Source organism: Arachis hypogaea, chromosome 15 (assembly GCF_003086295.3).
Source record: "Arachis hypogaea cultivar Tifrunner chromosome 15, arahy.Tifrunner.gnm2.J5K5, whole genome shotgun sequence".
In the NCBI taxonomy this organism is placed as follows: domain Eukaryota; kingdom Viridiplantae; phylum Streptophyta; class Magnoliopsida; order Fabales; family Fabaceae; genus Arachis; species Arachis hypogaea.
This window is the reverse complement of record NC_092050.1, coordinates 29,551,284-29,565,667: the sequence shown is the minus strand read 5'-3', so window position 1 is coordinate 29,565,667 and position 14,384 is coordinate 29,551,284. Positions and strand designations below refer to the sequence as shown.

The 14,384-nt window shown below is 38.1% G+C and overlaps 1 non-coding gene across 1 annotated transcript; it reads left to right on the top strand.

Annotated features, from left to right (window-relative positions):
- The first annotated feature begins 11,060 nt into the window (after nucleotides 1-11,060).
- Nucleotides 11,061-11,164, top strand: LOC112753468 (small nucleolar RNA R71). Its single transcript, XR_003177855.1, has one exon. It is a non-coding gene; the product is annotated as a small nucleolar RNA R71 (small nucleolar RNA).
- Nucleotides 11,165-14,384: the final 3,220 nt, after the last annotated feature.

Sequence of the window (14,384 nt, the reverse complement as noted above, 5' to 3'; positions counted from 1 at the left end):
TATTATTATTATTCGAAAACTCCATAACCATTTGATATCCGCCTGACTGAGATTTACAAGATGACCATAGCTTGCTTCATACCAACAATCTCCGTGGGATCGACCCTTACTCACGTAAGGTTTTATTACTTGGACGACCCAGTGCACTTGCTGGTTAGTTGTGCAAAGTTGTGAAGTTATGTTTAGACCATGGTATTGTGCACCAGTTTGTTGGCGCCATTGCCAGGGAGAGAACGAACAACAAATTTTACAACCTGAGTAACAATTTTGCATACCACAAGGTTAGCCTTTCGTCACCTCATATGCCACCTCTGCAATTCAGCTGGAATTGACATAGAGGAAGATATCCTCATTGAAGAGGATAAGCCCATCACTAAGAAAAGGATGGAGCAAACAAGAGATCATGGACCTCAACATGAGCATGAGGAGATTCCTCACCATGAAATCCCTGAGATGCCTCAGGGGATGCACTTTCCTCCACAGAATTATTGGGAGCAAATCAATACCTCCCTAGGAGAATTAAGTTTCAACATGGGACAACTAAGGGTGGAGCACCAAGAGCACTCCATCATCCTCCATGAAATTAGAGAAGATTAAAGAGCTATGAGGGAGGAGCAAGAAAGACAAGGAAGAGACATAGAGGAGCTCAAGAGCACCATTGGTTCTTCAAGAAGAGGACGACGTCACCCTCACTAAGGTGGACTCATTCCTTAATCTCCTTGTTTATTTATTTTCCTGTTTTTTTATTTTTGAGCTTTATGTTTATTTATATTTGTGTCTTATTACATGATCATTAGTGTCTAAGTGTTTATGTCTTAAAGTTATGAATATGAATCCATCACCTCTCTTAAATGAAAAATGTTTTAATTACAAAAGAACAAGAAGTACATGGTTTTGAATTCATCCTTGAAACCAGTTTAATTATTTTGATGTGGTGACAATACTTTTTATTTTCTGAATGAATTCTTGAACAGTGCATATGTCTTTTGAAATTGTTGTTGATGAATGTTAAATATGTTGGCTCTTGAAGAATAAGGAAAAAGGAGACATGTTATTTGATAATTTGAAAAATCATAAAAAAGATTCTTGAAGCAAGAAAAAGCAGTGAATACAAAAGCTTGCAGAAAAAAAAAAGAAAAAAAATAGCGAAAAAAAAGAAAAAAAGAAAAAGAAAAAGCAAGCAGAAAAAGCCAAAAGCTCTTAAAACCAAAAGGCAAGAGCAAAAAAAAAGCCAATAGCCCTTAAAACCAAAAGGCAAGGGTAATAAAAAGGATCCAAGGCTTTGAGCATCAGTGGATAGGAGGGCCTAAAGGAATAAAATCCTGGCCTAAGCGGCTAAACCAAGCTGTCCCTAACCATGTGCTTGTGGCGTGAAGGTGTCAAGTGAAAACTTGAGACTGAGCGGTTAAAGTCAAGGTCCAAAGCAAAAAGAAGAGTGTGCTTAAGAACCCTGGACACCTCTAATTGGGGACTTTAGCAAAGCTGAGTCACAATCTGAAAAGGTTCACCCAGTTATCTGTCTGTGGCATTTATGTATCTGGTGGTAATATTGGAAAACAAAGTGCTTAGGGCCACGGCCAAGACTCATAAAGTAGCTGTGTTCAAGAATCAACATACTGAACTAGGAGAATCAATAACACTATCTGAACTCTGAGTTCCTATAGATGCCAATCATTCTGAACTTCAATGGATAAAGTGAGATGCCAAAACTATTCAAGAGGCAAAAAGCTACAAGTCCCGCTCATCTGATTGGAGCTATGTTTCATTGATATTTTGGAATTCATAGTATATTCTCTTCTTTTTATCCTATTTGATTTTCAGTTGCTTGGGGACAAGCAACAATTTAAGTTTGGTGTTGTGATGAGCGGATAATTTATACGCTTTTTAGCATTGTTTTCACATAGTTTTCAGTATAATTTAGTTATTTTTTAGTATATTTTTATTAGTTTTTAAATAAAATTCACATTTTTGGACTTTACTATGAGTTTGTGTGTTTTTTTGTGATTTCAGGTAATTTCTGGCTGAAATTGAGAGACTTGAGCAAAAATCAGATTCAGAGGTTGAAAAAGGACTGCAGATACTGTTGGATTCTGACCTCCCTGCACTCAAAGTGGATTTTCTAGAGCTACAGAACTCCAAATGGCGCGCTCTCAATTGAGTTGGAAAGTAGACATTCAGGGCTTTCCAGAAATATTTAATAGTCCATACTTTGATTAAGGATAGATGACGTAAACTGGCATTGAACACCAGTTCCATGCTGCATTCTGGAGTTAAACGCCAGAAACAGGTTGCAAAGTGGAGTTAAACGCGAGAAACAGGTTACAAACTGGCGTTCAACTCCAAGAAAGACCTCTACACATGTAAAGCTCAATGCTCAGCCCAAGCACACACCAAGTGGGCCCTAAAAGTGGATTTTTGCATCATTTGCTCAATTCTGCAAACCCTAGTAACTAGTTTAGTATAAATAGGATTTTTTACTATTTTTGGAGAGGTCTTGGATTAGTTTTTATGCTATCTTAGACTTTTGTGAGGGCTGGCCATTCGACCATGCCTGAACAGTTATCACTTGTGTATTTTCAACGGTAGAGTTTCTACACACCATAGATTAAGGTGTGGAGCTCTGCTGTTCCTCAAAGATTAATGCAAAGTACTACTGTTTTTCTATTCAATTCAACTTATTCCGCTTCTAAGATATTCATTCGCACTTCAATATGATGGATGTGATGATCGTGACAGTCATTATCATTCTCAACTTATGAACGCGTGCCTGACAACCACTTCCGTTCGACCTTAGATTGAATGGATATCTCTTGGATATCTAATACAAGGGACCGAGTCCGAGTTATTAGTGTCTTCGTGGTATAAGTTAGAACCCATGGATGGCCATTCTTAAGAATCCGGAAAGTCTAAACCTTGTCTGTGGTATTCTGAGTAGGATTCAGGGATTGAATGACTGTGACAAGCTTCAAACTCGCGAGTGCTGGGCGTAGTGACAGACGCAAAAGGATCAATGGATCCTATTCCCGACAGATGATTAGCCATGCAGTGACAGCGCATTGGACCATTTTCACTGAGAGGACAGGTGGCCATTGACAACGGTGATGCCTAATATACAGCTTGCCATGGAAAGGAGTAGGAAGGATTGGATGAAGACAGCAGGAAAGCAGAGGTTCAGAGGGACGAAAGCATCTCTATACGCTTATCTAAAATTCTCACCAATGAATTACATAAGTACCACTATCCTATTTTATATTTTATTTATCTTTTTATTATCACTTCACCATAACCATTTGAATCCGCCTGACTGAGATTTACAAGGTGACCATAGCTTGCTTCAAGCCGACAATCTCCGTGGGATCGATCCTTACTCACGTAAGGTTTATTACTTGGACGACCCAGTGCACTTGCTGGTTAGTTGTACGAAGTTATGAAACAGAATTAAGAACATGAACGTGCGCATTGAGTTTTTAGCGCCGTTACCAAGGAAGGAATGATCACGATTTTGCACACCAGTGGGTACACACCAAAAAACCTGATTCTGCTGCAACTTTGAAAATTTCAGTTTTTCGCACCGGATTTTTGGCGTCCATAAGTTCCCCTACAGAATTCAGTTTGCCACAAACCTTTTATCATTTTCAAGCTTTTAAAACCTTCTTTAATTTGAAACAAACCTCATTTTCATCCAAAATTTGAGGATCAAGTTATAGACTACCAAAGTTCATCAAAAACCACTTTTTACCAAATTACACCCAAACCTCATTTTTACCAAAACCACATTTTCCTTTCAAAACTCATTTCCACTCAACTTAACATACCATAACCATCAATATAACCAGCCCTTAACCATAGCACAACAATTCTTGCAACCTTAGCTCAATAATATCATATTTCACCCAATTTTACAAGTTTTAGCCACAAACCAACATATTACTATACATACACATATTATCATCATCATGAAATTCTTCAACCATCATTACAACATTAGTCATCATGTCAATACCAACAAGTCCAAATAAACACTACTCAATCACAACCATATCTTTTCATTTCCATATTCATAAATCCTTCATCCATCATCATTATACTAGTATATGTATATGTACACATTCAATAATAACTAAATCTCAAAAAAATATCATAAACTAACCATATTCCTCAACACCAACTCAACATCCACTTATCCATCAACATAAAAAAAAACTAATCATTTAATGCATTTAATCATTTCAACTTATCCTATAATGCTCTAATCTAAGTTTTCACAAAACCTTATATATTAAACGCGTGAAACCTAAACCATACCTTGGCCAATTTCTGCGTATTTATCCAAGGTAACCCACAAGTCAAAGTTGTAAGCCTCTCCCACCAAAAATTCAACAACTAGAATTCTCACCAAGCCTCCAATTAAGCTTCCAAAATATCCAATTGTCCCATATCACATATTTACATGCACCTAACATAGTTATCACAATATATTCCCAAAATTCAATAACCAAAATACCAATTTAATAAATCAACTAGAGTTCTAGAATTCTCACCGGTGCACGGAATTGTGATTCACACTTTTCACAACTCCGATGCAACTAACCAGCAAGTGCACTGGGTCGTCCAAGTAATACCTTACGTGACTAAGGGTCGATCCCACGGAGATCGTTGGCTTGAAGCAAGCTATGGTCATCCTTGTAAATCTCAGTCAGGCGGATTCAAATGGTTATAAGGTTTTAACAATTAAAAGATAAATAAAACATAAAATAAAATAAAGTTACTTATGTAATTCTTTGGTGGGAATTTCAGATAAGCATATGGAGATGCTTTGTTGCTTCTGAATCTCTACTTTTCTATTGCTTTCTTCCAACCATGCGTGCTCCCTTCCATGGCAAGCTGTAGGATCCTCTCAGTGAAAATGGTCCTCTACAGTTTCTACACGGCTAATCAACTATCAGATTTCTCGTCTCGGATGAAAAATACCAGGTACAGCTACCGCATGGCTAATCATCTGTCGGTTCTCGCTAGCGTCGGAATAGGATCCATTGATCCTTTTACACACTGTCACTTGCGCCCAACATTCGCAGGTTTGAAGCTCTTTACAGTCATCCCTTCCCGGATCCTACTCGGAATACCACAGACAAGGTTTAGACTTTCCGGATCCCAGGAATGCTGCCAATGGTTCTAGCCTATACCACGAAGATACCAATCTCATGGACTCGGTCTGTGTATTAGATATCCAAGAGAATATACTCCGGCTGTCGTCCAATGACTACGTTGAACATCATGTAGACCGCTTGTGGTTGTCAGGCACGCGGATCTTGGCTAAGCGAGTAACGAAGATAGTGGGTGATTGTCACGGGTCACCCCTTCATTCTGACTTAACTGAATTAAGAACAAGAATATATCTTGGAGAAGAAGTAGGCGTGAATTGAATAGAAAAACAGTAGTAGTTGCATTAATTCACGAAGAACAGCAGAGCTCCACACCTTAATCTATGGGGTGTAGAAACTAAACCGTAGAAAATACATAAGTGAAAAAGGTCTAGGCATGGCCGTGAGGCCAGCCTCCAAACGTGCACAATAGTCTATGATAGCATAAGATATAAAATAAATCACTAAAAGTAGTTTTTATACTAAACTAGTAACTTAGGGTTACAGAAAATGAGTAACTAAGTACAGATAGTGCAGAAATCCACTTCCGGAGCCCACTTGGTGTGTGCTTGGGCTGAGCATTGAAGCTTTTTTGTGTATAGGCTGTTGTTGGAGTTAAACACCAGCTTTGGTGCCAGTTTGGACGTTTAACTCCAATTCTGGTGCCAGTTTGGGCGTTATACACCAGAAAGTTTTAGGCTGGCTTTGGACACCAGTTTGGGCCATCAAATCTCAAGCAAAGTATGGACTATTATATATTTCTGGAAAGTCCAGGATGTCTACTTTCTAACGCAATTAAGAGCGCACCAATTGGGCTTCTGTAGCTCCAGAAAATCCATTTCGAGTGCAGGGAGGTCAGAATCCAATAGCACCTGCAGTCCTTTTTCAGCCTCTGAATCAGATTTTTGCTCAGGTCCCTCAATTTCAGCCAGAAAATACCTGAAATCACAGAAAAACACACAAACTCATAGTAAAGTCTAGAAATGTGATTTTTGAATATAAACTAATAAAAATATAATAAAAACTAACTAAAACATGCTAAAAACTATGTAAAAACAATGCTAAAAAAGGTATAAATTATCCGCTCATCACAACACCAAACTTAAATTGATGCTTGTCCCCAAGCAACTAAAAATAAAATAGGATAGAAAGAAGGGAAAATACAGTGAATTCCAAATATCAATGAAGCTCATTTCCAATCAGATGAGCGGGGCTAGTGGCTTTCTGCTTCTGAACAGTTTTGGCATCTCACTTTATCCTTTGAAGTTCAGAATGATTGGCATCTTTAGGAACTCAGAATTCAGATAGTGTTATTGATTCTCCTATTTCAGTATGTTGATTCTTGAATACAGCTACTTTATGAGTCTTGGCCGTGACCCTAAGCATTTTGTTTTCCAGTATTACCACCGGATACATAAATGCCACAGACACATAACTGGGTGAACCTTTTCAGATTGTGACTCAGCTTCCCTAGAGTCCCCAGTTAGAGGTTCCCAAGCTCTTAAGCACACTCTTTTTGCTTTGGACCACGACTTTAACCGCTCAGTCTCAAGCTTTTCACTTGACACCTTCACGCCACAAGCACAGGGTTAGGGACAACTTGGTTTAGCCACTTAGGCCAGGATTTTATTCCTTTGGGCCCTCCTATCCATTAATGCTCAAAGCCTTGGATCCTTTTTATTTTATCCTTGCCTTTTGGTTTAAAGGGCTATTGGCTTTTTCTGCTTGCTTTTTCTTTTTCTTTCTTTCTCTTTTTTCGGCAATTTTTTTCTGCAAGTTTTTCACTGCTTTTTCTTGCTTCAAGAATCAATTTTATGATTTTCAGATTATCAATAACATTTCTCCTTTTTTCATCATTCTTTCAAGAGCCAACAATTTTAACATTCATAAATAACAATATCAAAAATATGCACTGTTCAAGCATTCATTCAGAAAACAAAAAGTATTGCCACCACATCAAAATAATTAGATTATTTTCAAGATGTAATTCAAAATTCATGTACTTCTTTTTTTCTTTTTCAGAAAACAATTTTTTATTTAAGAAAGGTGAAGGATTCATATGACATTCATAGCTTTAAGGCATAGACACTAGACACTAATGATCATGTAATAAAGACACAAACATAGATAAAACATAAAGTATAGAAATCGAAAAACAGAAAAATAAGAACAAGGAAATTAAAGAACGGGTCCACCTTAGTGATGGTGGCTAGTTCTTCCTCTTGAAGATCTTTTGGAGTGCTTGAGCTCCTCTATGTCTCTTCCTTGCCTTTGTTGCTCCTCCCTCATGGATCTTTGGTCTTCTCTAATTTCATGGAGGAGGATGGAATGCTCTTGGTGCTCCATCCTTAGTTGTCCCATGTTGGAACTCAATTCTCCTAAGGAGGTATTGAGTTGCTCCCAATAGTTATGTGGAGGAAAGTGCATCCCTTGAGGCATTTCATGGATTTCATGATGAGAGATTTCCTCATGTTCTTGTTGAGGTCCATGAGTGGGCTCTCTTGTTTGCTCCATCTTTTTCTCAGTGATGAGCTTGTCCTCTTCAATGAGGGTGTCTTCCTCTATGACAATTCCAGCTGAATTGCATATATTACAGATGAGATGAGGGAAGGCTAACCTTGCCAAAGTAGAGGGCTTGTCCGCCACCTTGTAGAATTTTAGGGATATGATCTCATGAACTTCTACTTCCTCTCCAATCATGATACTATAGATCATGATAGCTCGGTCCACAGTAACTTCAGACCGGTTGCTAGTAGGAATGATAGAGCGTTGGATGAATTCCAACCATCCCCTAGCCACGGGTTTGAGGTCAGGCCTTCTCAATTGAACCGGCTTGCCTCTTGAGTCTCTCTTCCATTGAGCTCCTTCCACACAGATGTCCAAGAGGACTTGGTCCAACCTTTGACGAAAGTTGACCCTTCTAGTGAAAGGGTGAGGATTTCCTTGCATCATTGGCAAGTTGAATGCCAACCTCACATTTTCCGGACTGAAATCCAAGTATTTTCCCCGAACCATTGTGAGCCAATTCTTTGGGTTCGGGTTCACACTTTGATCATGGTTCTTAGTGATCCATGCATTAGCATAGAACTCTTGAACCATTAAGATCCGGACTTGTTGGATGGGGTTGGTGAGAGATTCCCAACCTCTTCTTTGAATCCCATGTCGGATCTCCGGATATTCACTCTTTTTGAGCATGAAGGGGACCTCGGGGATCACCTTTTTCTTGGCCACAACTTCGTAGAAGTGGTTTTGATGGACCTTTGAGATGAATCTCTCCATCTTCCATGACTCGGAGGTGGAAGCAATTGCCTTCCCTTTCCTCTTTCTAGAGGTTTCTCCGGCCTTAGGTGCCATTAATGGTTATGGAAAAACAAAAAGCAGAGCTTTTTCCACACCAAACTTAAAATGTTTGCTCGTCCTCGAGCAAAAGAAGAAAGAAAGGAGGAGAAGAAGAAGAAATGAGGGAGATGGAGGTGTGTGTTGGGTTCGGCCAAGGGGGTAGGAGTGTGTAAGATGTGTGAAATTGAAGGTGGTAAGGAGGGGTATTTATAGGGAAGGGAAAGAGAGAGAGCGTGTATGAAGGGGTGGGTTTGGGAGGGAATTGGTTTGAATTTGAATGGTGAGGTAGGTGGGGTTTTATAAAGGATGGATGTGAGTGGTGAAAAGATTATGGGGAAGAGGGTAAGATTTGATAGGTGAAGGGTGTTTGGGGAAGAGTTGTTGATGGGATTGGTCAAGGGTATTTGGGGAAGAGTGTTATGGAAAGGTGTGAAGAGGAGAGAAGAAGAGGTTGGGTAGGTAGGGATCTTGTGGGGTCCACAGATCCTGAGGTGTTAAGAAATTCTGCTCCCTGCACCATTCTGGTGTTCAAACGCCCTTTCTATGCCAATCCTGGTGTTTAACGCCAGCTCTGCTACCTTTCCTGGCGTTAAACACTACTCTGCTGCCCATTTCTGGCGTTTAACGCCAGCCAGATGCCAGACAGCCCTTTTTGGCGTTAAACGCCCAGAATACTGCCAGGCTGGGCGTTAAATGCCCATTCTGCTATCCTTACTGGCGTTTAAATGCCAGTAAGCTTGTCCTCCAGGGTGTGCTATTTTTAATGCTGGTTTTCATTCTATTTTTGATTTTTCAGTTGTTTTTGTGACTTCACATGATCATCAACCTAAAGAAAACATAAAATGACAATGGAAAACAGATAAATATAATTAAATAACATTGGATTGCCTCCCAACAAGCGCTTCTTTAATGTCAATAGCTTGACAGTGAGCTCTTAGAGAGCTTCACAGAGACTCAGAGCTTAGAAGTGGCCTCCCAACACCAAACTTAGAAGTAGAGTGTGGGGGCTCTGTTTGACTCTGTATTGAGAGAAACTTTTCATGCTTCCTCTCCATGGTTACAGAAGAAGATCCTTGAGCCTTAAACACAAGGTAGTCCTCATTCAATTGAATGACTAACTCTCCTCTGTCTATATCAATCACAGCTCTTACTGTGGCTAGGAAGGGTCTTCCAAGGATGATGGATTCATCCTCATCCTTCCCAGTGTCTAGGATTATGAAATCAACAGGGATATAAAAGCCTTCAACCTTCACTAAGACATCCTCTACAAGTCCATAAGCCTGTTTCCTTGAGTTGTCTGCCATCTCTGGTGAGATTCTTGCAGCTTGTACCTCAAAGATCCCTAGTTTCTCCATTACAGAGAGTGGCATGAGGTTTATACTTGAACCAAGGTCACACAGAGCCTTCTTAAAGGTCATGGTGCCTATGGTACAAGGTATTAAGAACTTTCTGGGATCCGGTTTCTTCTGAGGTAATTTCTGTTGAACTAATGTATTCAGTTCCTTAATGTGCAATGGAGGTTCATCCTCCCAAGTCTCATTATCAAATAACTTGGCATTCAGCTTCATGATTGCTCCTAGATACTGAGCAACTTACTCTTCAATAATATCTTCATCCTCTTCAGAGGAAGAATACTCATCAGAGCTCATGAATGGCAACAGTAAGTTCAGTGGAATCTCTATGGTCTCTATATGAGCCTCAGATTCCTTTGGCTCCTCATTAGGGAACTCCTTAGTGGCCAGTGGACGTCCATTGAGGTCTTCCTCACTGGAATTCACTGCCTTTCCCTCCTCTACAATTTCGGCCATGTTGGGTATATTGATGGCCTTGCACTCTCTCTTTGGATTCTCTTCTGTATTGCTTGGGAGAGTACTAGGAGGGATTTCAGTAACTTTTTTACTGAGCTGACCCACTTGTGCCTCCAAATTTCTGATGGAGGACCTTGTTTCAGTGATGAAACTGATAGTGGTCTTAGATAGATCAGAGACTATGGTTGCTAAGTCATAGAGGCTCTACTTAGAATTCTCTGTCTGTTGCTGAGAAGATGATGGAAAAGGCTTGCTATTGCCAAACCTATTTCTCACACCATTATTATTATTGAAGCCTTGATTAGGCTTCTGCTGATCCTTCCATGAGAAATTAGGATGATTCCTCCATGAAGGATTATAGGTGTTTCCATAGGATTCTCCCATGTAATTCACCTCTTCCATTGCAGGATTCTCAAGGTCATAAGCTTCTCATTCAGAGGAGGTTTCTTTAGTACTGCCGGATGCAACTTGCATTTCAGTCAGATTCTGAGAAATCATATTGACTTGCTGAGTCAATATTTTATTCTGAGCCAATATTGCATTCAGAGTATCAATTTCCAGAACTCCTTTCTTCTGAGTCATCCCATTATTCACAGGATTTCGTTCAGAAGTGTACATGAACTGGTTATTTGTAACCATTTCAATGAGTTCTTGGGCTTCTTCAGGAGTCTTCTTCAGATGAAGAGATCCACCAGTAGAGTGGTCCAATGGCATCTTGGACAATTCAGACAGACCATCATAGAATATACATATGATGCTCCATTCTAAAAGCATGCCAGAAGGACACCTTCTGATCAATTGCTTGTATCTTTTCCAAGCTTCATAGAGGGATTCACCTTCCTTCTGTCTGAAGGTCTGGACTTCCACTCTAAGCTTGCTCAACTTTTGAGGTAGAAAGTATTTGGCCAAGAAAGTATTGACAAACTTTTTCCAAGAGTTCAGGCTTTCTTTAGGTTGTGAGTCCAACCATGTCCTAGCTCTGTCTCTTACAGCAAAGGGGAATAAGTATAAGTCTGTAGACCTCAGGATTAACCCCATTGGTCATAATAGTGTCACAGATTTGCAAGAATTCAGCTAAGAACTGATGAGGATCTTCCAATGGAAGTCCATGAAACTTGCAATTCTGCTGCATTAGAGAAACTAATTGAGGCTTAAGCTCAAAGTTGTTTGCTCCAATTGCAGGAATTGAGATGCTCCTTTCACAGAAGTCAGAAGAGGGTGCAATAAAGTCACCAAGCATCTTCCTTGCATATCCTCCATTGTTGTTATTTTTGGCTGCCATGACTTCTTCTATTTTGAAAATTTCTGTTAGGTTCTCTCCAGAGTTTTGTGCTTTAGCTTCTCTTAGCTTCCTCTTTAGAGTCCTTTCAGGTTCAGGATCAGCTTCAACAAGAATGTTCTTATCCTTGTTCCTGCTCATATGAAAAAGAAGAGAACAGAGAAGAAGCGGAATCATCTATGTCACAGTATAGAGATTTCTTTATGTGAGTAGAAGAATAGAAGAATAGAATGAAAAAAGGAGAAGAAGAAGAATTCAAACACAGAGAGAGGGAGATGGTTCGAATTATAAGAAGAGGAGAAGTGTTAGTAAATAAATAGACTAAATAGAAAGAGATGAGGGAGAGAGAAATTCAAATTTTAAATTAAAAGAGAAGAAAAATATTTTTTGTTTTTTATTTTAATTATTAGTTAGTATTCGAAAATTAAGAAGAGAAATAAAATAAAATTAGAGTTTAAAATAATTAATTAATTAAAAGGAACTTTTAAAAAAAAGTTGTTAGTGATTTTCGACAATTAGAGAGAGAAAAGTAGTTAGGTAGTTTTGAAAAAGATATGATTGAAATAGGAAACTTTTTAAAATCAAACAAATAGTCAAGTAGTTAATTGAAATCAATTTTGAAAAGATACGAAGTTAGAAAAAGATTTTGAAATTAAATTTTGAGAAAGATATGATTGAAATTTATTTTGAAAAAGATTTGAAAAGGAAATTAAAAAGATTTGATTTTTGAAATTAAAGTTGATTACTTGACTAACAAGAAACTAAAAGATATGATTCTTAGAAATTAAAGATTGAACATTTCTTAATAGGCAAGTAACAACTTGAGATTTTTGAATCAAAATATTAAATGTTAGCAATGAATTCGAAAATATGAAATAAAAATAATAAAAAGATTTTGAAAATCAACTTTAAAATTTTTGAAAATATTAAGAAGAAAGTGAAAAAGATTTGATTTTTGAAAAAGATTTGAAAAGATAGAATTTTTAATTTGAAATTTTAACTTGACTAATAAGAAACACTAAATTTTGAAAACTTTTTGACTAAATCAACTTAAAATTTTGAGATTCATGAGAAGAATAAGAGAAAGATATTTTTTATTTATTTTTGAATTAATGTGGAAAGAGAGAAACAACAAAATGACACAAGACATAAAAATTTAAGATCAAAATGAATAATGCATGCAAGAACACTTTGAATGTCAAGATGAACACCAAGAACATATTTTTGAAAATTTTTAAGAAAAGAAAAACATGCAAGACACCAAACTTAAAAATTTTTAAACTTTAGATACTAAGAATTCAAAAATGCATATGAAAAACAAGAAAAGACACAAAACAAGAAAAGCTCAAGATCAAACAAAGACAATCATCAAGAACAACTTGAAGATCATGAAGAACACATGCATGAATTTTCGAAAATTTTAAGAAAAGTTAAAAAGATGCAATTGACACCAAACTTAAAATTTGACACTAGACTCAAACAAGAAACACAAAATTTTTTGTTTTTATGGTTTTATTGAATTTTTTGTAATTTTTTTTTGAATTTTTTTCAAAAATAAAAATAAAATAAAATTACCTAATCTAAGCAACAAGATGAACCGTCAGTTGTCCAAACTCGAACAATCCCCGGCAACAGCACCAAAAACTTGGTGCACAGACTTGTGATTCACACTTTTCACAACTCCAATGCAACTAACCAACAAGTGCACTAGGTCGTCCAAGTAATACCTTACGTGAGTAAGGGTCGATCCCACGGAGATTGTCGGCTTGAAGCAAGCTATGGTCATCCTTGTAAATCTCAGTAAGGTGGATTCAAATGGTTATAAGGTTTTAACAATTAAAAGATAAATAAAACATAAAATAAAATAAAGTTACTTATGTAATTCTTTGGTGGGAATTTCAGATAAGCGTATGGAGATGCTTTGTTGCTTCTGAATCTCTGCTTTTCTATTGCTTTCTTCCAACCATGCGTGCTCCCTTCCATGGCAAGCTGTAAGATCCTCTCAATGAAAATGGTCCTCTACAGTTTCTGCACGGCTAATCAACTGTCGGATTTCTCGTCTCAGATGAAAAATATCAGGTACAGCTACCGCATGGCTAATCATCTGTCAGTTCCCGCTAGCGTCGGAATAGGATCCATTGATCCTTTTGCACACTGTCACTTGCGCCCAACATTCGCAGGTTTGAAGCTCTTTACAGTCATCCCTTCTCGGATCCTACTCGGAATACCACAGACAAGGTTTAGACTTTTCAGATCCCAAGAATGCTGCCAATGGTTCTAGCCTATACCACGAATATACCAATCTCATGGACTCGGTCCGTGTATTCGATATCCAAGAGAATATACTACGGCTGTCGTCCAATGACTACGTTGAACATCATGTAGACCGCTTGTGGCTGTCAGGCACGCGGATCTTGGCTAAGCGAGTAACGAAGATAGTGGGTGATTGTCACGGGTCACCCCTTCATTCTAACTTAACTGAATTAAGAACAAGAATATATCTTGGAGAAGAAGTAGGCGTGAATTGAATAGAAAAACAGTAGTAATTGCATTAATTCATGAAGAACAACAGAGCTCCACACCTTAATCTATGGGGTGTAAAAACTCCACCGTAGAAAATACATAAGTGAAAAAGGTCTAAGCATGGCCGTGAGGCCAGCCTCCAAACGTGTACAATAGTCTATGATAGCATAAGATATAAAATAAATCACTAAAAGTAGTTTTTATACTAAACTAGTAACTTAGGGTTACAGAAAATGAGTAACTAAGTACAGATAGTACAGAAATCTACTTTCGGGGCCCACTTGGTGTGTGCTT